The sequence below is a fragment of the Coregonus lavaretus genome (assembly GCF_964263955.1).
Source record: "Coregonus lavaretus genome assembly, chromosome: 16".
NCBI classification, from domain to species: domain Eukaryota; kingdom Metazoa; phylum Chordata; class Actinopteri; order Salmoniformes; family Salmonidae; genus Coregonus; species Coregonus lavaretus.
In genome coordinates, this window is record NC_140003.1 from 21,058,158 (window position 1) to 21,081,316 (window position 23,159).

General features: G+C 42.8%; 1 protein-coding gene across 2 annotated transcripts in view; it reads left to right on the forward strand.

The window, feature by feature from the left end:
* The first annotated feature begins 2,146 nt into the window (after nt 1-2,146).
* The window catches only part of ptpn4a (protein tyrosine phosphatase non-receptor type 4a), a 93,701-nt gene continuing 72,688 nt past the window's right edge, over nt 2,147-23,159 (forward strand). The window contains exon 1 of one of the 2 annotated variants that reach the window (XM_084179776.1): nt 2,147-2,283. The gene's annotated coding sequence lies outside the window, so the exon portion shown is untranslated. The remainder of the gene's footprint in view (nt 2,284-23,159) is intronic. The other variant, XM_084179775.1, reaches the window with a different exon arrangement.

The following is a 23,159-nucleotide window of genomic DNA, read 5'->3' on the forward strand; positions in this document are numbered from 1 at the left end:
TGTGAAAAACTAAACCTAGAGACTGTCATTGTCAAATAAAGGTGTACCTCAATGGCACATTATTTCTGGTTAAATCTTTGAGCCAGAACAAAATACACAGTAGTCACAGCATTGACAGAGTATTTTTTGCCTTGATTGTGAGGCTCTCCTGGGTTATACGAATGCTCTGTGTATGTGATTACAAAAATCTCCCCTGATCTTTTTATGCAACAGAAAATAATTAATTGTAACTAATTACAGCACTGCACTTGGTAACCCCCAATGGTACCCTCAGCCTGGGTGAAGATGACATGGGTTAATTTGTGACAATAGGTGTAGCACACACCCCCGCAGCCCCAACGCTCCCCCAAATGTTTCTCAACCTCATGGTAAAATGTGTAGAATAGCAGGAAATTAGCTCAGAGGTTCTTGAAAGTCGGGATAATCCTTGTCCGACAGGGACACTTAATTTTTATAGTTAATAAAATAGATTTTGTTGCATTATTTGAGCTTAAAATTTACATTTAGGGGAATTTTATATGGGAAAATATTGGTTTTTGCCATGTCAGCTCTATGCCTGGAAATGCCCTTGTCCTGAGCAAAGCATCCCAATTTCAAACTCTCCAAAAGTGTTAAAAATTCTAAATACTGTCAATAATGGATACTAACTGAAAAAATGATTGTACTCCTGAGTGGCGCAGTGGTCTAAGGCACTGCATCGCAGTGCTAACTGTGCCACTAGAGATCCTGCTTCGTATCCAGGCTCTGTCGCAGCCGGCCGTGACCGGGAGACTCATGGGCGGCGCACAATTGGCCCAGGGTAGGGGAGGGAATGGCCGGCAGGGATGTAGCTCAGTTGATAGAGCATGGCGTTTGCAACGCCAGGGTTGTGGGTTCGATTCCCACGGGGGGCCAGTATAAAAAAAAATAAAAAATCACTAACTGTAAGTCGCTCTGGATAAGAGTGTCTGCTAAATGACTAAAATGTAAATGTAGTTTCTTGCAACAGCCCTCTGACACTTTAAATAATATTTATCTCAAAACTGTGATGTGTCCGGAGATTTGGTCAACTCTGTCAGATTTGTCTAAAATCCTAAATGAATCAGGAGTGAGCAGGGTCAGCTATACCATAAGGACCCTTTATTCATGTCCTCATTATATGTAGTGCAACAAGACCACTCATGGTCTGTAAAGTTCTCTACTCCTTGCTCGGACCTTGCGGGAGCCCCGCGGAACCTCGCTACGCCACTGGACAATAGATACTCTACACTTTACAGTGCAGTGCAATTTTCAATGATTATCGTTTTAAATGTATTCTCCGTTTTTAATACACCACTTTGCCAGTGTCAGTAAAATATCAATTTTCATCACCCCTTCACATCATTGTGATGTAAAAAGGTGGGGGTCGGACTGTTCTTTTTTTAACCACATGATGTCGCCACAGCCCATATTAAAATTTTAATCTACAGTCCCATTGTCTGGCCTAATCCAAACTGGTGTATTGTTATGGTTACATTGACAGACGGACCTAGATATTTCCTGAATTTAGGGCAATGATAAACGAGTGTAGGCTAATTCCGACCAACAATGGAAATGCAGTATCCTGTGGCAAAAATTACCGGAGGAAATTACTAATGACTCCTCGCCTACTGACTATTCTGCTCCACATGTACAAACGTGATGCCAAATGCAGTTTCCACACTAGCCTACATTTTGTAAATCTATAAAACCGGCAAATACCAATTACTATGGCATGGCAAATATAGATTGCAGGACTGCTCACCCGCGACTTCACAAATGAATACCACGCCTCCCTATCCTGTGACTCCACCCCCGTGCACTGATGGCGCTGCGGAGATTGCGCCATAACGTTGCTATGCTGTTGCCTCTGCTGCAGCGAGCGAGCCTTGACAACGGACTCCGCAGTCCGCTGAGAAGTCAGAGACCGAGGAATCCAATTTCCCCCCCAACATTTATGTCGCTCATACCCTCGCATTTACAAATCAAAGGAATTGTAAATATCATTCACTCGGTCTGAAATGCCTGCTGGTTCGCTGTAGCCAATGGTTGCTGTGTCTTGCGTGTGGATTATTCGTCGCCGAGTTAGTCAGAGATTCGAGCCAGGAGGGCCCGCAGTTGAATGTGTATGAAGCTGAAGGCTCGCAGTGATAAAGATGAGGTTTTGTCGGAGTTCGCAGCGGGTGAACTGAACTTGGATTTTCAGTCCCTCACCCTAAACTCATTTCCCACTGTAAGAAAACCATATTCCTTAAAAACTGGACGCCCCTGGAACTGTTTATGACGGTAAGATAATTTACCAACTAGCTAACAACCATTTTACTGAAAAGTAATAATGTAGCTTGCTAGCTAGCGTAGCTACTGTAGCTAACCTTAACTAGTTAGCTAGCTGGTTGTGCTAACTTTAGGTAACCTAGCTAGCTAGCTGTTTGCTCTGACATTTGCTCTCCATAAACCCAACCAAGACACAAATGTTTAGGTAACTACTTAGTTAAATTTTTTAACTGTCCCATACTCAGGTCCATTAAATAATGTAGGCTATGCCTTTAAGTTATTATTGGAAATAAACTGTTCCCCTGAATCCACTAATGCTATTTCAGTGTAACAGTGGTCACAAGACTTCAGCTACACTTTTCTGTGTGGAAGCCAACTCTGAAGTTTTGACAGATGATGGAAGGAGAATTATGCTAACCGTATTTAGTAATCCAATTGTGGATGTTGTAGCTAGGCATTTAGCTAAATATTTATATTTTAATTACGCAGTAAGTTAACCTTTGCAGAAATAGCCTAAAACGGAGCCTATAAAATCTCATAGGTAGTATCCAGTTACAGTATCCATGGCCACAATATGAATGTACTGACAGCTGCATCAGTCTTGTAACTTGCTGGTCATTTTGAAACGAGGAGGAATTACTTTTCGTCAAGGGTTTCCTTTCTGTTATATTACTGAAGGCTGTTTCAAGTGAGTAAACCGATAACTATTTTGTATTTTCTGAATTTGGACATAATAATGTAGCTAATGTGTCAGCTTTTAAAATGACGTAATCCTCAGACATGTCATATTCGTGGTCGTGGAAGCCCATCGTTCGAGAGAGTAGCTACCAGGACTGATTTCAACCTGCGAGCTCACTACATGCAAGCAAATTGATTTCCACGTCTTCTTTGGTATCATGGCGGTACGCAAACAAATGTTATGGGTGTATGCCGCCACTTTGAATTCCACGTCAGCTCAATTCAGTTTTTTTTTTATTGAATGAGTTTAGTTGGTCTGAGCCTATATCACAATACTCTCTCGTCGCCAAAGTGTGCTGGTTGGCTTTGTCATGTTCCCAAATCTCATTCAATCAAACCAATTCTTCCCTAGGACGTTTTATGATAGGCTTCTGGTTAGACTGAAGAGGACCTCTGCACTTTCACATGTCCTCATTTCATTCACCTAATATGGCCCCCATAGATAGCTACTTTGCTTCACATAGCTTAATCCTACTGGAGAGGGCCATGTCAGGATTCAGCGATAAATCAGATTCATGCCTACAAGGCTGTCTGTGTCAGGAGAGAGGACTCTGTCTACACTAGAATAAAACCTGTTTTAGGGGACTCAGCTGTTAATGGAGAAATTACCTGTGGAGAGAGGCCTGGCTTAATGGGTTGTGCACCTGAACCAGGCGTCCCTGATTTTGAAGTGGTGGAGTTTGGTGTTGGGACGGGGAGAGAGGATTTCAGGTGCTGGAACAATTGGGATAGACTGCACCTGCTAACATGCGCATTGGTGAAGCCACTGAGATGGATGGGACCCAGCTAGCTAATCTACTATGAGGTAGGCTACTGCTGGGATGACAGTAACAAAGCTAAAAAGGCTGTATTCGTAGTCCTATTATGCTCACACAATGATTTTAATGTTGATTTGTCGACTGCAATGGGAACGCCATATTCTTAGTGCATGTGCATCCCATTCTCATCCTTGTTTGTTTATCATTAGTGACTATACACCTACACTACATTACCAAAAGTATGTGGACACCTGCTCGTTGAACATCTCATTCTAAAATCATGGGCATTAATATGGAGTTGGTCCCCCCTTTGCTGCTATAACAGCCTCCACTCTTCTGGGAAGGCTTTCCACTAGATGGTGGATCATTGCTGCGGGGACTTGCTTCCATTCAGGCACAAGAGCATTAGTGAGGTCGGGCACTGATGTTGGGCGATTAGGCCTGGCTCGCAGTCGGCGTTCCAATTTATCCAGAAGGTGTTTGTTGAGGTCAGGGCTCTGTGCAGGGAAGTCAAGTTCTAACACACCGATCTCGACAAACCATTTCTGTATGGACCTCGCTTTGTGCACGGGGACATTGTCATGCTGAAACAGGAAAGGGTCTTCCCCAAACTGTTGCCACAAGCACAGAATCGTCTAGAATGTCATTGTAGGCTGTAGAGTTAAGATTTCCCTTCACTGGACCTAAGGGGCCTAGCCCGAACCATGAAAACCAGACCAGTATTCCTCCTTCACCAAACTTTACAGTTGGTATTATGCATTGGGGCAGGTAGCGTTCTCCTGGCATCCTCCAAACCCAGCTTTGTCCGTCGGACTGCCAGATGGTTAAGCGTGATTCATCACTCCAGAGAACGCGTTTCCACTGCTCCAGAGTCCAATGGCGGCAAGCTTTACACCACTCCAGCCGACGCTTGGCATTGCACATGGTGATCTTAGGCTTGTGTGGGGCTGCTTGGCCATGGAAACCCATTTCATGAAGCTCCCGACAAACAGTTATTGTGCTGATGTTGCTTCCAGAGGCAGTTTGGAACTCGGTAGTGAGTGTTTTCAACTGAGGACAGACGATTTTTACGCGCTTCAGCACTCGGCAGTCCCGTTCTGTGAGCTTGTGTGGCCTACCACGTCGCGGCTGAGCCTTTGTTGCTCCTAGATGTTTCCACTTCACAATAATAGCACTTACTGTTGACCGGGGCATATCTAGCAGGGCAGAAATTTGACGAACTGACTTGTTGGAAAGGTTGTGTCCTATGACGGTGCCACTTTGAAAGTCACTGAGCTCTTCAGTAAGGCCATTCTACTGCCAGTGTTTGTGTATGGAGATTGCATGGCTGTGTGCTTGATTTTATACACCTGTCAGCAACGGGTGTGGCAGAAATAGCCGAATCCACTACTTTGAAGGGGTGTCCACATACCTTTGTATATACAGTGTACAGTGCCTTGCAAAAGTATTCATCCCCCTTGGAATGTTTCCTATTTTGTTGCATTACAACCTGTAGGCCTAATTTTACATGGATTTTTATTTGGATTTCATGTAATGGACATACACAAAATAGTCCAAATAGGTGATTTGAAATGGAAAAAAATAACTTGTTTCAAAAAATTATAAAAAATGTATAACGAAAAGTGGTGTGTGCATATGTATTCACCCCCTTTGCTATGAAGCCCCTAAAATAATGTCTGGTGTAACCAATTACCTTCAGAAGTCACATAATTAGTTAGATTGCACACAGGTGGACTTTAAGTGTCACATGATCTCAGTGTGTATATATACACTTGTTCTGAAAGGGGCACCACCAAGGAGCTCTCCAAACAGGTCAGGGACAAAGTTGTGGAGAAGTACAGATCAGGGTTGGGTTATACAAAAATATCAGAAACTTTGAACATCCCACGGAGCACCATTTAAATCCATTATAAAACAATTGAAAGAGTATGGCACCACAACAAACCTGCCTAGAGAGGGCTGCCTACCAAAACTCACGGACCAGGCAAGGAGGGCATTAATCAGAGAGGCAACAAAGAGACCAAAGATAACCCTGAAGGAGCTGCAGAGCTCCACAGCGGAGATTGGAGTATCTGTCCATAGGACCACTTTAAGCCGTACACTCCACAGAGCTGGGCTTTACGGAAGAGTGGCCAGAAAAAATCCATTGCTTAAAGAAAAAAATAAGCAAACACGTTTGGTGTTCGCCAAAAGCCATGTGGGAGACTCCCCAAACATATGGAAGAAGGTACTCTGGTCAGATGAGACTAAAATTGAGCTTTTTGGCCATCAAGGAAAACACTATGTCTGGCGCAAACCCAACACCTCTCATCACCCCGAGAACACCATCCCCACAGTGAAGCATGGTGGTGGCAGCATCATGCTGTGGGGATGTTTTTCATCGGCAGGGACTGGGAAACTGGTCAGAATTGAAGGAATGATGGATGGCGCTAAATACAGGGAAATTCTTGAGGGAAACCTGTTTCAGTCTTCCAGAGATTTGAGACTGGAATGGAGGTTCACCTTCCAGCAGGACAATGACCCTAGGTATACTGCTAAAGCAACACTCGAGTGGTTTAAGGGGAAACATTGAAATGTCTTGGAATGGCCTAGTCAAAGCCCAGACCTCAATCCAATTGAGAATCTGTGGTATGACTTAAAGATTGCTGTACACCAGCGGAACCCATCCAACTTGAAAGAGCTGGAGCAGTTTTGCCTTGAAGAAGTGGCTAGATGTTTCAAGCTTATAGAGACATACCCCAAGAGACTTGCAGCTGTAATTGCTGCAAAAGGTGGCACTACAAAGTATTGACTTTGCGGGTGGGGGGTTTTCAGTTTTTTGTCGTATTTGTTGTTTCACAATAAAAAATATTTTGCATCTTGAAAGTGGTAGGCATGTTGTGTAAATCAAATGATACAAACCCCCCAAAAATCAGTTTTAATTCCAGGTTGTAAGACAACAAAATAGGAAAAATGCCAAGGGGGGTGAATACTTTCGCATGCCACTGTATGTGTTGGTGTCAGATAAACTTGGGATGGTAAGCAATGTCTTCTTGGCCCACCTCTTGTGGATGATCTAGGTGCACCGATCAGTCAATGCATTTGGCTACTCTGAGAGGGCAGCAGTTCCAAGATTGATGGCTGTGTTGACTTGGCTCAGGAGTACCTCAGACACCTCTTAGCTTTTACAGTTTCTCTCTGGTTAGTAAGCCCCTGCACTGAAAGCCACACACACACTTGGTGTTCCAGCAGTGTTGTCATGTGTGCAGGTCTAGGGCACCATGTCAGCACCCCTTGCAGAGACGGCCTCTGTGGCAATCCATAAGAGTGCCGGTCGGCCAGTCATGCGGATATCAGACACATTTCAGCAAATCTCCAAAAAGCAAAACACAGCTGTGTTTACACTCCTATCTCTCCCAGCCTCACGACTCCGAACCAAAGGTGTTTTGGTTAATCTTTTAATTTCCTAATTCAGTGATCGCTGAATTGCCAGCTAAAATGAATGGTATTCATCAGCTAAGGCACAATGGTGCACAGGAATGAGCAGGGTTCTAAAATGCGACAATTTTGGTCGCATATGAATTTAGATAATTTGCTGTGCGACCTGACATTTTATTTTGGGAGCACCAGTGCGATTTGGAAAAAATCACCCAGATAATTGTTGTAATGATAGGCTTCTCTGTGCAGTTGGTTCTAGGCTTGGGCGATATAACGGAATATTTGGAAATAGCCACGGGATGGTTTTTCAATACAGTCAATACCCTTTGAAACGACTTCTTTGAAGTTTTTCAATGCATTTAAATATTTGTAGCTTTTTAAATTAAAAACCTGCAGTCAACTTGTGCAATGCGTTAGGAGATAAAGCAGATTGCGTTATTTTATTCACCTGTCACATTATTTTACATTATGAAGCTTACATCGTTCCCCAGAGCCAGTCACGTGTTTGTTTGTAAATAGCACAACGGTTGTCATTTTATATTGAAAGTCGACAGTGTGTTTTTTGCTTCAATAACAGAAGTGCAACGCTATTTGGCTGGCAGCCACACAAGTTTATTAAGCTTACAATGAAAAAGCAAGGTATTTTTGGCAAAAACGATGCATGGCAGTCATATTTTTAATGTTTAGGCAGATCATGGAAATAATTTAGCCAGCTACATTTCCTAATGTTTTGCTTAAAGTTAATCTTGCATTTTACTGGAGGCTTGCTACACCGAGAAAAGTAGCTACATACAGTTGAAGTTGGAAGTTTACATACACTTAGGTTGGAGTCATTAAAAGTTGTCTTTCAACCACTCCACAAATGTCTTGTTAACAAACTATAGTTTTGGCAAGTCGGTTAGGACATCTACTTTGTGCATGACACAAGTAATTTTTCCAACAATTGTTTACAGACAGATTATTTCACTTATAATTCACTGTATCACAATTCCAGTGGGTCAGAAGTTTACATACACATGTACATATTACTTCAACTACCTCAACTAGCCGGTGCCCCCGCACATTGACTCTGCACCGGTACCCCCCTGTATATATAGCCTCCCTACTGTTATTTTATTTTACTTCTGCTCTTTTTTTCTCAACACTTTTTTGTTTTATTTTACTTTTTTATTAAAAATAAATGCACTGTTGGTTAAGGGCTGTAAGTAAGCATTTCACTGTAATGTCTGCACCTGTTGTATTCGGCGCATGTGGCCAATAAAATGTGATTTGATTTGACTGTGCCTTTAAACAGCTTGGAAAATTCCAGAAAATTTATGTCATGGCTTTAGAAGCTTCTGATAGGCTAATTGACATCATTTGAGTCAATTGGAGGTGTACCTGTGGATGTATTTCAAGGCCTACCTTCAAACTCAGTGCCTCTTTGCTTGACATCATGGGAAAATCAAAAGAAATCAGCCAAGACCTCAGTAAACAAATTGTAGACCTCCACAAGTCTGGTTCATCCTTGGGAGCAATTTCCAAATGCCTGAAGGTACCACGTTCATCTGTACAAACAATAGTATGCAGGTATAAACACCATGGGACCACGCAGCCGTCATACCGCTCAGGAAGGAGACGCGTTCTGTCTCCTAGAGATGAATGTACTTTAGTGCAAAAAGTGCAAATCAATCCCAGAACAACAGCAAAGGACCTTGTGAAGATGCTGGAGGAAACAGGTACAAAAGTATCTATATCCACAGTAAAAAGAGTCCAATATCTACATAACCTGAAAGGCTGCACAGCAAGGAAGAAGCCACTGCTCCAAAACCGCCATAAAAAAGCCTGACTACGGTTTGCAACTGCACATGGGGACAAAGATCGTACTTTTTGGAGAAATGTCCTCTGGTCTGATGAAACAAAAATAGAACTGTTTGGCCATAATGACCATTGTTATGTTTGGAGGAAAAAGTGGGGTGCTTGCAAGCTGAAGAACACCATCCCAATTGTGAAGCACGCGGGTGTCAGCATCATGCTGTGGGGGTGCTTTGCTGCAGGAAGGACTGGTGTGTGTGTGTGTGTGTGTGTGTGTGTGTGTGTGTATGTATATATATACAGTGGGGAGAACAAGTATTTGATACACTGACGATTTTGCAGGTTTTCCTACTTGCAAAGCATGTAGAGGTCTGTAATTTTTATCATAGATACACTTCAACTGTGAGAGATGGAATCTAAAACAAAAATCCAGAAAATCACATTGTATGATTTTTAAGTAATTAATTTGCATTTTATTGCATGACATAAGTATTTGATACATCAGAAAAGCAGAAGTTAATATTTGGTACAGAAACCTTTATTTGCAATTACAGAGATCATACATTTCCTGTAGGTCTTGACCAGGTTTGCACACACTGCAGCAGGGATTTTGGCCCACTCCTCCATACAGACCTTCTCCAGATCCTTCAGGTTTCGGGGCTGTCGCTGGGCAATACGGACTTTCAGCTCCCTCCAAAGATTTTCTATTGGGTTCAGGTCTGGAGACTGGCTAGGCCACTCCAGGACCTTGAGATGCTTCTTACGGAGCCACTCCTTAGTTGCCCTGGCTGTGTGTTTCGGGTCGTTGTCATGCTGGAAGACCCAGCCACGACCCATCTTCAATGCTCTTACTGAGGGAAGGAGGTTGTTGGCCAAGATCTCGCAATACATGGCCCCATCCATCCTCCCCTCAATACGGTGCAGTCGTCCTGTCCCTTTTGCAGAAAAGCATCCCCAAAGAATTATGTTTCCACCTCCATGCTTCATGGTTGGGATGGTGTTCTTGGGGTTGTACTCATCCTTCTTCTTCCTCCAAACACGGCGAGTGGAGTTTTGACCATAAAGCTCTATTTTTGTCTCATCAGACCACATGACCTTCTCCCATTCCTCCTCTGGATCATCCAGATGGTAATTGGCAAACTTCAGACGGGCCTCGACATGCGCTGGCTTGAGCAGGGGGACCTTGCGTGCGCTGCAGGATTTTAATCCATGACGGCGTAGTGTGTTACTAATGACTTTATTTGAGACTGTGGTCCCAGCTCTCTTCAGGTCATTGACCAGGTCCTGCCGTGTAGTTCTGGGCTGATCCCTCACCTTCCTCATGATCATTGATGCCCCACGAGGTGAGATCTTGCATGGAGCCCCAGACCGAGGGTGATTGACCGTCATCTTGAACTTCTTCCATTTTCTAATAATTGCGCCAACAGTTGTTGCCTTCTCACCAAGCTGCTTGCCTATTGTCCTGTAGCCCATCCCAGCCTTGTGCAGGTCTACAATTTTATCCCTGATGTCCTTACACAGCTCTCTGGTCTTGGCCATTGTGGAGAGGTTGGAGTCTGTTTGAGTGTGTGGACAGGTGTCTTTTAAACAGGTAATGAGTGGAGAACAGGAGGGCTTCTTAAAGAAAAACTAACAGGTCTGTGAGAGCCGGAATTCTTACTGGTTGGTAGGTGATGAAATACTTATGTCATGCAATAAAATGCAAATTAATTACTTAAAAATCATACAATGTGATTTTCTGGATTTTTGTTTTAGATTCAGTCTCTCACAGTTGAAGTGTACCTATGATCAAAATTACAGACCTCTACATGCTTTTTTAAGTAGGAATACCTGCAAAATCGGCAGTGTATCAAATACTTGTTCTCCCCACTGTATATATAATACTTTTTTAAAGGCGGATTGGAAATGATGCAGACCACAGGAGGCTGCTAAGGGGAGAACGGCTCATAATAATGGCCGGAACGGTGCTAATGGAATGGTATCAAACACCTGGAAACCATGTGTTTGATAACATTCCACTGATTCTGCACCAGTCATTACCACATGCACCCCCCCCCCCCCCCCCCCCAATGAAGGTGCCACCAACCTCTTGTGACACAGACTATTACATTGATAGAGGCAACAATCTATATGCAATATTGAAGCTGATTTTCCCCCACCCCATCACAAAAGAAAACGGTAAAAAAAGAAACGTTCATACATGGAGCATGGTGTAATAGCTTTATGCTCTAAAACACAAGTGTGGTGGTGGGGAAATGTCTCTGTTGAACCGTCCAGTCCTTTCATTCAAAACCTATTGTTAGGGCACAGTCCTGTTGTCTCTTCACACTGTATGGCTGCATAACAAATGTGTTGAAATTGCGTTTTTGCCTGCATGATAATGATATTGGTTACTTGGCTATTGTAAGGATTGGTAGAGGGAGGGAGCTGAAGGAGCTGCTAACCTCCTGCTGTCAAGGAAATTAACCTGCTCACTGCTCTACTCCCAGGTTGACAAATTGTGATTAAACAGTTTGACATGTACCATTTAGTTCTATTTCCAGTCAATGATTCATCAGGGGGAACCACAGGGATAAGAGAGTATTGCCTCATGACAGACACACCACTAGTTGGCAAATGAGAGAATGAGATGAAAGTGATGCAATTACCTATGAAATCTGTGTGTGTGTGATTACCATTGCCAGCTCTGTGGGAAGTCTCATTCTGGCACACCTTTTGTGTAAAGTCTTGCCCTGAAAGATGGACTGTGTTGTGTTTGCCTAGATTGGGATACATAGTGAGTAAAAAAGAAAAAGAAAGTTTGGAGACAGTATTTCATAGTGAAGAGACAATTTGTCAACCCCTGTCCAGTGGTTCCACTGACCATGGTGAGGATGCCTGTTGCCCAGCTACGCCCAGTGCACTGCCCACTATGCTACGCCATAAGAAAGGTGATCTGCTCCAGCTGTGAGGGTTCATATTGGGTACTACAGACAGTTTGACTCACACATCATCACATCATTCAGGTCAGATTAAGAGATTACGTGCCCTGTGGGCTGCCTGCTGTAAAATTATGGTGCTCTGGATCATGGCTGAGGTTGCTGTGGCTTAGAAGATAAAACAGGTAAGAACATTAAAGGATTAATGCTCTGTGGTGATTACTGTATGGGGATGGTTAGGTCCTAATACTGGGCTAACAACTGGGGAAAGAAGAGAGCATGTCATCATCCATGCAAATGAAAATGGGAGTGAGGAGAAGCTTTCTTACATTCCTGTTATAGTGCATCAGAAAGCTAAGAAGAAGTATAGTCATGATTCCACATGAGACCATAGAGAACATGGTTAGGCTTAGAATTGATTTACAGAGGGTGGTTACTCTTTCTGAGGTCTTTGTGCTGTAAATCAACATTGAGTTGGACAGCAGGCTGTGGCTGCGTCCCAAATTGCACCCTATTGGCCCTGGTCAAAATAGGTAATAGGCTAGTCTCAAATGGCACCCTATGTTCGTATCAAGGGACGTTGCACAACATGAGAGCTAGTAAGTCTCAGGGGGCTATCTTCTATCCAATGAACTTGATCTGCTTTGTCATGGCTTTGATGTACACACACTGTAAAGCTCTCCTCAAGGTCTGTCCTGTTAAGCGAGGCCTACATGTTATTGATGTCTATATCAGATGTTTAATGTCCTGAAAACAGCAGGATTTTGTCAAAACAAAGGCCAGAACACACCCAGAACTGTGGAAAACTCAGGTGGAGTTTTGTCCAGCAACTGCAATGGTTCTGAATATGTTAGGAAGAGGAAACTTTACATTTGCAAACATAAGGGTCAGATTGGACTTGACTGATTCGAAAGGTTGGGGTGAAAGGGACCTTTTTGTTTCAACCAGGACTCTTACCGCTGTTTGTGACATTGCAGGTTAACCTGTATTCACAAACCGGAGGTCAGGTCATGGTCCTTCCTTCACTTGGTCGCCTAAAGAAGCAAGGCAATGCTCTCAACTTTTCGAATGGCAAACCTGTGACTGCTTTCTTCCTAATGAAATTAAATCGGTCTGTCTTCCCTTAAAAATAAAACATAGGCCTCATCTCCTAAAGTGCATCCAACCCCTGACGTATCTGGCATGTTGCTCTTGCGCGTTTTTCCAAAAACATCTTCTGCTGTGCTTGTTGTGACTTGCCAACTCCCTCCCTCCCTCCCCAGCCCAGTCAGTCCCCCACACCTCTCTCCAACCTCACCTCAGACCCCAGGTATTATGGAGAGACTTCAGAACAGAGTAAGCCTATCTCCTGTAGCTCAATCAGTGCTGCTTGTGTAACCTGAGCCGCTAAAGAAGTGGTTCCCAAACTTTTTTGACCCACGACCCCATTTTGATATACAAAAAAAATGTGTGACCCTACCATGTAAAGAAAGTGATGTAATCAACAGACAATGTTTACTTTTTTAATTGGGGCTATGACGGTCTATTACAAATCAGTCTGTGACATTATTTCAATCTGAAGGAAGTATGGTTTGAAGTGAATGAAATGGATCCGAAAGATATTTGGAAGTTCAGAAGATCATCAGGCAATAATTTGGTATGATTTTCTGTGTAGAAAATATAATCATTCATCTTTTTCCCCCAGTCTGATTTAGTGCCTGGTCTTGTCCACTTTGTTCTAATAAGTCCTTGTGTGCATTGTAGAGAGAAACAGCAGACCTTTACGTGTTCCTCAGTCAGTTAGTAATTAAGTCATAATATTTGTGTAACTTAAATCGTTAGAAAGATGGAGCCACATTTGTAGGAAGAAAACAGAAACCGCTCTGTTTATTACAGTCGCATCTAGCGGCTACCGGAGGTTACTGACATATGAACCAATTGCCAAAAAATGTTTCTCTCGCAACCCCATTTTCAACTAAGGCGACCCCTCGCGACCCCTAGTTTGGGAAACGCTGCGCTAAAGACAAGCTCTTAACCATATCGATGTACAGCGTCATACTCCGCAAGAATTCCAGTCCTCTGGCTGCTGCCTCTCTCTCCAGACTGGAATAGACCGGAGCAGACTGAAATACTACACCATTCATGAGCCTTTACCAAACATGCTGTTTGACAGTTGACAAATATCGAGGAATTTTGGAATGTGAGCAATTTACAAACTGTTTTTAGTCTTTATCCGAAGTGTGTTTTAATTGGACACGAGTTGAGGAAACGAAAATTCAATCTATGTCCAAATTAAATAAGGATACGCTGCAATCCAAAAATAAGGCTTTAGTGCCTTAAGTGCTTTCCCCTTCAATACCCTGCTGTCAGACTTGTTTTCTTTCCCCCTTTCATTGGAACCCTGAATTCCTGTCTACGTTCAACCTGTTCTAGAGGCAGTTGTTTGAAAATTATATTTTTTCTCTCCATAACTTCCCTCAGTATACGTATTTGTGGTGATGGTGCCAAATGTAGCCAGGGGCTGTGAAAATGTCAGGCCTTGTCAGGTGTGTGTGTGGCAGGGAGAGGGGGATCTAGTGACAAGTTCCTATGGACATGGTTTTCTAGTGGATGTGTTCACATGAGGAAGCTTGAGAAACGCCCTCTGCACCACCTCCCGCACTTTTCTCTGTTAATATGCCTGCTTGGCTTGCCTTTGCTTTGCGGAACCCGCCCTCCATTCACAGCCAAACGAGAAAAGGAGAGCAAGCATTTATGGTCCTGTAATAACTCTAACCATGGTCTCACTGTGTTACTACAGAATGTGTGTAGTGTCATTTGTGCTTGCGAGCTTTGCTTATGTACCTTGGTAGTTGCCCCACTTTACAGAATAGTATACTCATGCGCCATCATCTGCTTTCAAGGTTGTTGATTGTAAAAGCTCTGGTAATGGGATCTTTTATTCTTTGAGTTCATAGTAGAGCTGGGCGATATGGACAAAAAGTATCGCAATTAATGTAACTATTTTGCTCAACGATGAACACAGCAATTATTATAAAAATATTTTTACTGCACTGTTACTTTTTATTAGCGGCAGGGCTCAAGACAATTTTTTTTCTCCCAGTGCCAAGTAAGACAACTGAGATTTGTAGCCTATGATTAACAAAGTAAGCTATTTAATCTAACATATCCAGGGAATGCATGATTTATATTTTGATGTGCAACCTGTCAAAATACAACACAGAATTATCTGATTCCTTTTTGGCTCCTAAGATATGAATTTGCTGACATCTTTGTGCAGATTGGCCTAGGTTATATTATTCACCTGAGAAAGTGGGAACTCAAAACACTTAGCTGGATTGCTAACTCTAAATATGATCTTGTTGCTGGATGGCCATTTAGGCTAATTGGCAGCAGCTACTCTTCCTGGGATCCAGCAAAATTAAGGCAGTTTTACAATTTTAAAAACATTACAATACATTCACAACAGATTTCACAACGTGTTGTGTGTGCCCTCAGGCCCCTACTCTACTACCACATACAGTGGGGAGAACAAGTATTTGATACACTGCCGATTTTGCAGGTTTTCCTACTTACAAAGCATGTAGAGGTCTGTCATTTTTATCATAGGTACACTTCAACTGTGAGAGACGGAATCTAAAACAAAAATCCAGAAAATCACATTGTATGATTTTTAAGTAATTAATTTGCATTTTATTGCATGACATAAGTATTTGATCACCTACCAACCAGTAAGAATTCCGGCTCTCACAGACCTGTTAGTTTTTCTTTAAGAAGCCCTCCTGTTCTCCACTCATTGCCTGTATTAACTGCACCTGTTTGAACTCGTTACCTGTATAAAAGACACCTGTCCACACACTCAATCAAACAGACTCCAACCTCTCCACAATGGCCAAGACCAGAGAGCTGTGTAAGGACATCAGGGATAAAATTGTAGACCTGCACAAGGCTAGGATGGGCTACAGGACAATAGGCAAGCAGCTTGGTGAGAAGGCAACAACTGTTGGCGCAATTATTAGAAAATGGAAGAAGTTCAAGATGACGGTCAATCACCCTCGGTCTGCGGCTCCATGCAAGATCTCACCTCATGGGGCATCAATGATTATGAGGAAGGTGAGGGATCAGCCCAGAACTACACGGTAGGACCTGGTCAATGACCTGAAGAGAGCTTGGACCACAGTCTCAAAGAAAACCATTAGTAACACACTACGCCGTCATGGATTAAAATCCTGCAGCTCACGCAAGGTCCCCCTGCTCAAGCCAGTGCATGTCCAGGCCCATCTGAAGTTTGCCAATGACCATCTGGATGATCCAGAGGAGGAATGGGAGAAGGTCATGTGGTCTGATGAGACAAAAATAGAGCTTTTTGGTCTAAATTCCACTCGACGTGTTTGGAGGAAGAAGAAGGATGAGTACAACCCCAAGAACACCATCCCAACCGTGAAACATGGAGGTGGAAACATCATTCTTTAGGGATGCTTTTCTGCAAAGGGGACAGGACGACTGCACCATATTGAGGGGAGGATGGATGGGGCCATGTATCGCGAGATCTTGCCCAACAACCTCCTTCCCTCAGTAAGAGCATTGAAGATGGGTCGTGGCTGGGTCTTCCAGCATGACAACGACCCGAAACACACAGCCAGGGCAACTAAGGAGTGGCTCCGTAAGAAGCATCTCAAGGTCCTGGAGTGGCCTAGCCAGTCTCCAGACCTGAACCCAATAGAACATCTTTGGAGGGAGCTGAAAGTCCGTATTGCCCAGCGACAGCCCCGAAACCTGAAGGATCTGGAGAAGGTCTGTATGGAGGAGTGGGCCAAAATCCCTGCTGCAGTGTGTGCAAACCTGGTCAAGACCTACAGGAAACGTATGATCACTGTAATTGCAAACAAAGGTTTCTGTACCAAATATTAAGTTCTGCTTTTCTGATGTATCAAATACTTATGTCATGCAATAAAATGCAAATTAATTACTTAAAAATCATACAATGTCATTTTCTGGATTTTTGTTTTAGATTCAGTCTCTCACAGTTGAAGTGTACCTATGATAAAAATTACAGACCTCTACATGCTTTGTAAGTAGGAAAACCTGCAAAATCGGCAGTGTATCAAATACTTGTTCTCCCCACTGTATCTACAACACAAAATCCATGTGTACGTGTGTGTATAGTGCGTATGTTATCGTGTGTGTGTATGCATGTCTGTGCCTATGTTTGTGTTGCTTCACATTTTACTGCTTGCATGAGTTACTTGATGTGGAATAGAGTTCCATGTAGTCATGGCTCTATGTTGTACTGTGCGCCTCCCATAGTCTGCTCTGGACTTTGGGATTGTGAAGAGACCTTTGGTGGCATGTCTTGTGGGGTATGCATGGGTGTCCGACCTGTGTGCCTGTAGTTCAAACAGACAGCTCGGTGCATTCAACATGTCAATACATCTCACAAATACAAGTAGTGATGAAGTCGATCTCTCCTCCACTTTGAGCCAGGGGAGATTTACATGCATATTATTAATGTTAGCTCTCTGTGTGCATCCAAGGGCCAGCCGTGCTGCCCTGTTCTGAGCCAATTGCATTTTCATAAGTCCCTCTTTGTGGCACCTGACCACACGACTGAACAGTAGTCCAGGTGTGACAACTAGGGCCTGTAGGACCTGCCTTGTTGATAGTGCTGTTAACAAGGCAGAGCAGCGCTTTATTATACAATACAAACTTCTCCCCATCTTAGCTACTGTTGTATCAATATGTTTTGACCATGACAGTTTACAATCCAGGGTTACTCCAAGCAGTTTAGTCACCTCAACTTGCTCAATTTCCACATTATTTATTACAAGCTGTAGTTGGGGTTTTAAGGTTTAGTTAATGATTTGTCCCAAATACGATGCTTTTAGTTTTGGAAATAATTAGGACTAACTTATTCCTTGCCCCCCATTCTGAAACTAACTGCAGCTCTTTAAGTGTTGCAGTCATTTCAGTCGCTGTATTAGCTGACGTGTTGAGTCATCTGCATACATAGACACACTGGCTTTACCCAAAGCCAGTGGCATGTAGTTAGTAAAGATTGAAAAAGCAAGGGGCCTAGACAGCTGCCCTGGGGAATTCCTGATTCTACCTGGATTATGTTGGAGAGGCTTCTATTAAATAACACCCTCTGTGTTCTGTAAGACATCTAACTCTGTATCCACAATATAGCAGGTGGAGTAAAGCCATAACACATACGTTTTTCCAGCAGCAGACTATGATTGATAATGTCAAAAGCCGCACTGAAGTCTAACAAAACAGCCCCCACAATCTTTTTTCATCAATTTCTCTCAGCCAGTCATAAGTCATTTGTGTAAGTGCTGTGCTTGTTGAATGTCCTTCCCTATAAGCATGTTGGAAGTCTGTACGTTTGTTTACTGTAGAAGAGCATTGTATCTGGTCAAACACAATGTTCCAAAAGTTTACTAAGGGTTGGTAACACACTGATTTGATCGGCTATTTGAGCCAGTAAAAGGGGCTTTACTATTCTTAGGTAGCGGAATGACTTTTGCTTCCCTCCAGGCCTGAGGGGGCACACTTTCTAGTAGGCTTAAATTGAAGATATGGCAAATAGGAGTGGCAATATCGTCCGCTATTATCCTCAGTAATTTCCATCCAAGTTGTCAGACCCCAGTGGCTTGTCATTGTTGATAGACAACAATAATGTTTTCACCTCTTCCCCACTCACTTTACGGAATTCAAAATTACAATGCTTGTCTAGTTTGGTCAGATATACTTGGATGTATAGTGTCAGCGTTTGTTGCTGGCATGTCATGCCTAAGTTTGCCAATCTTGCCAATGAAAAAATTATTAAAGTAGTTGGCAATATCAGTTGGTTTTGTGATGAATGAGCCATCTGATTCAATGAATGATGGCGCTGAGTTTGCCTTTTCCCCCAAAATGTCATTGAATGTGCTCCAAAGCTTTTTTTTACTATTTTTACTATCATTCTTTGTCATTTATCTATGTTTCATAGTGTAGTTTCTTATTTTTATTCAGTTTAGTCACATTATTTCTCAATTTGCAGTACGTTTGCCAATCGGTTGTGCAGCCAGACTTATTTGCCATTCCTTTGGTCTCAACCCTCTCAACCATACAATTGTTCAATTCCTCATCGAATAGTTTTTACAGTCATTTTCTTAATGGATGCATGCTTATTAGTAACTGGGAAAAGCAATTTCATAAATATGTCAAGTGCAGTGTCTGGTTGCTCCACATTACACACAAGGGACCAACAAATATTCTTTCTTCACACATCAACAACATAGGAATCACAACAAAATGCATTGTATGACCTCTTATACACTATATTAGGCCCAGCCTTTGGAGCTTTGGTTTTCCTATTTTGCAATGTGAGCTTGAAGCAGTATAATTGTGATTTTGTTTTTACTTGGGATTTCACCATCATCTGTTCAACAATTCAGATCCAGGTCAAGCTGCAACAAATGCCTACAGACATTTCCATGAAAATCTGGTGAAAAAGCAGATTACTCCATCATGCACTGGACGGAAAACGTCAGAATGAAGTTCACAAAATGCAAGGGAGTATGTGGACGCAGGCGAAGAACAAGGCAGAGAGGAAACAATAGACTGAAACTGGGGCCAGATTCGCTGAGCTATTTAAATATCCATATTTCATGCCCATAGACATGGCTGTAGTGGACCCTATACATAATATTTTACTGGGGACAGCAAAACATGTTTTTACTAGGGTTGCGCGATATTTGGGGAGGCCTTTTCTACAATATGCTACTCCAAATATCGTGATATCCGATATCGTTTTGCACTGTTAATGATTAAATGTTTCCAGACTGTGCAATTTTTGTGCTTATTTACAATATTAGTCCCGTTCTCATTAAATAATCTTAATGTGTTGAAAAAATAAGCCTTAGTTAATTCATTTAGATGTCATTTTCAACATTTGATACAGCCTAACCTATAACTGCAGTTTTGATTTGTACATTTCAAATAGAGAATAGTCTTGCTACACATCACGATATATCGTCTTGGACTTCACGATATATCGTCAATGTCAAATCACGATATTCGATTTAATCATATATCGGCACAATCCTAGTTTTTACCTTCTGGAAGAATATGGGTGTGCTGGATGATGGAATACAAAGAAATATTCAGCTTAAAGTTGATGCACTGAAAGCACTTACAGACATAGGCCAACTACCTGCTAAAATCTCATTAGGGTTTTCTAATTTCAATGCACAAGAATGGACATGCGTTTACTCCTATTTGTGCAGGATGCCGATTATGATTGATGGACCCATTTTGTCAAAGCCTGTACAATCTTATGTACAAGATGTATCACAATGGATTGAGTTGGAGAGGCTCATCGCCACTTGCAGAAATGCGTTTTGGACTATGGTCCAGTATATGGTTTCTGGTGCTTTCTATTTGAGCGAGCAAATTGTTTCATAGGTAAACAGAAGACCAACGATCACAGCATCTCAGTTCAGTTAATGAGAGAGGTTTTAACTGCCCAAGAGGTTAAGAGCATGGTCTGGCCAACTGACTTTGATGATATGAGAAATTTGTTAGCAGGCGGTCATGAGAGATGACATAGCCTACATGTACGTCCTGATGGTACCAAGTACTTACATGCCATTGATCAGAGTGAGAATAAGGATCTGACTAGTGTTGAATTTGCGGTGAGTTCATGTTTGTCATAAGTGAATATAGTAATGATCTGTATAGTGTCTTCACATTAATGTATCCAAACAAGGATCTCACCATTGTACAGCTGACAGAACAACATGAAAAGGTTGACATGCTGGGAGAGGTTATAAGCACTGACCAAAGTAGAAGTTTACGCTCATCATGTGTACTTGCAAAGTGGTTCGCCACTGACAGACAGACGAGCCTACCACGCATTCAACCAGATGCGGAGCTAACACCAGGCATAGTAACACAGTTGTTATCTTGTGATGTGCTTGTTGGTTCAAAAAACACATTTCTCATGTCTTGGCCCGTGTAAATTGTTTCCTGAAACATCAGAATCAATATCATTTCAAGCCCCCTGTTGAGATTTTGGGCAAGGCATTGGAATCTGTATCAGAGACGCAGTTTATTCCAGTTCAGAGAATTAGTAAGCGTTGTGCATATTGCCGGTATAACGTGCAGTTTGCCGGGACTACAGAGACCGTAACTGTGGTAATACCAGTTTCAAGCGGGGCTGCTTTTTAGACATCAAATCAAATCAAATCAAATTTTATTGGTCACATGCGCCGAATACAACAGGTGCAGACATTACAGTGAAATGCTTACTTACAGCCCTTAACCAACAGTGCATTTATTTTAAACAAAAAAAGTAAGAATAAAAAAACTACAAAAAAAGTGTTGAGAAAAAAAGAGCAGAAGTAAAATAAAGTGACAGTAGGGAGGCTATATATACAGTAAAATAAAGTGACAGTAGGGAGGCTATATATACAGGGGGGTACCGTTGCAGAGTCAATGTGCGGGGGCACCGGCTAGTTGAGGTAATATGTACATGTGGGTAGAGTTAAAGTGACTATGCATAAATACTTAACAGAGTAGCAGCAGCGTAAAAAGGATGGGGTGGGGGGGGCAGTGCAAATAGTCCGGGTAGCCATGATTAGCTGTTCAGGAGTCTTATGGCTTGGGGGTAGAAGCTGTTGAGAAGTCTACTTGGAGGTGAAACTATGAAAAATCAAGGGGCCTAATATTGGGAATTTGAGTGCAAAGCTACTGTTTATTTCTTAAATTGTAGCAGTAAAAAACATTTGATTTATTCTTCATTGTTTGTGTTTATATTGTCTGTTTTTTATAAGAAACTTCTCGCCCTTCTGATTAGTAAACAGTAGGGTTTTTTCAATGACATATTTCTCATTCAACGATAGACTACATGTTTTCATGCACATTTCTTACTTGAGAAATATGCACCAACCATCTTAGATGTAAAATTGCGTGACTAAGATATCCTCGACAAAAACGTAAAAATTAATGACAGATTTATTGAATTATTAGATTATTTCTGACTATTTTGAGGAAGTGTATACTGGCTACGGCGTCTCAAAATGGACAAACTGTACTATTGCCGCTTTTTTCTTGTTTTTCAAGCCAAGGTCTTAAGGGTGTATGCGAGCACACTCTTTCGGTTCGCCAAGCCAAGTTCGGCATGCGTATACCTTTAGGGCTGGGTATCTGGGGATCTTGAAGGTTGAGGGGGATCGACCTGCTGCATCCTGGGTGAAGGTGCGTCGAGGCACTGGGTTGTCTTCCTAAGTAGACAGAGCTTGAGGGCTTCACCCTCCCTCTTCTCCTCGAACCGTTTCTGCATCATCTCGACAGTGGGACCGAAAAGGCCTTTTAGGGTCTACTGGAGCATCCAGGATATTCAGCTTCTCACTATCAGACGCCGTGGATAGATTAATCCATCGTGCCCTCTCCTGGGATATCATGAGCCCCATCACTCTTCCCGAATCCTGGACGGTGGCTTTAAGCAGACGCAGGTTGAGGTCTGTGGCAATGCAGATCTCGTCCCACAATGCAGATTTCGTCTCCGGTTTCCCCGGCATGAGGAGATGGAGTCATCATCTCCGTCCGATGATTCCGAAAGGAGACTGTCGGACAGACCCATGGAGTCGTTGTCGTCTCCAATCAGGATGCCCGGCAATGCGGCCGCGAGGTCGTTGCTGGAGTCCTCCAACAACGGGGCAATGGTGTCGAGCTGGTCACCGCAGCTAGTGCTAACTGTCGATCCACAATTCCCCCTGGGGATATTCATTCTGACTCAGGCTAGCTTTGGGTGCTAGCCTGTGACGGAGACGTCACTGTGAAGAGGGCACAGTGTGGACAGGAGCTGGGGGAGGCTAACGCTTCCTGGGCATGTTGCAGCCCAAGGCAAGCGAAACACCGAGTGAGTGTCTTGGCCGATATCTTGTTTCCACAGGAGCAGATTTGTGCCGGGAGCTTCTCCTCGTTTGGAGTGTGAGATTACTTTGTTGACATTGCTGAGATGCTATGTTTTTAGCCATCAGGAAAAACTATCATGGTAGGCTAGTTATCTTCGACGGTGGCACTCGGTGTGAGATTGCTTGGTGTAGCTAATACAACTTTTCTTGTTGAAGCAAAACCACACAATTGTTAAGCTAGCTAGCGAGGTGGCTCGCTTGCTAATGACTAGTCATTGTTTGGTTAAAGCTAACTTGGTTGTGAAACGAGTTAGCCGCGTCACAACTGCACCCGTTCCTCCTTCAAAAAATCTTCCTCTAACTATGGTGAGAAAAAAAAGGAA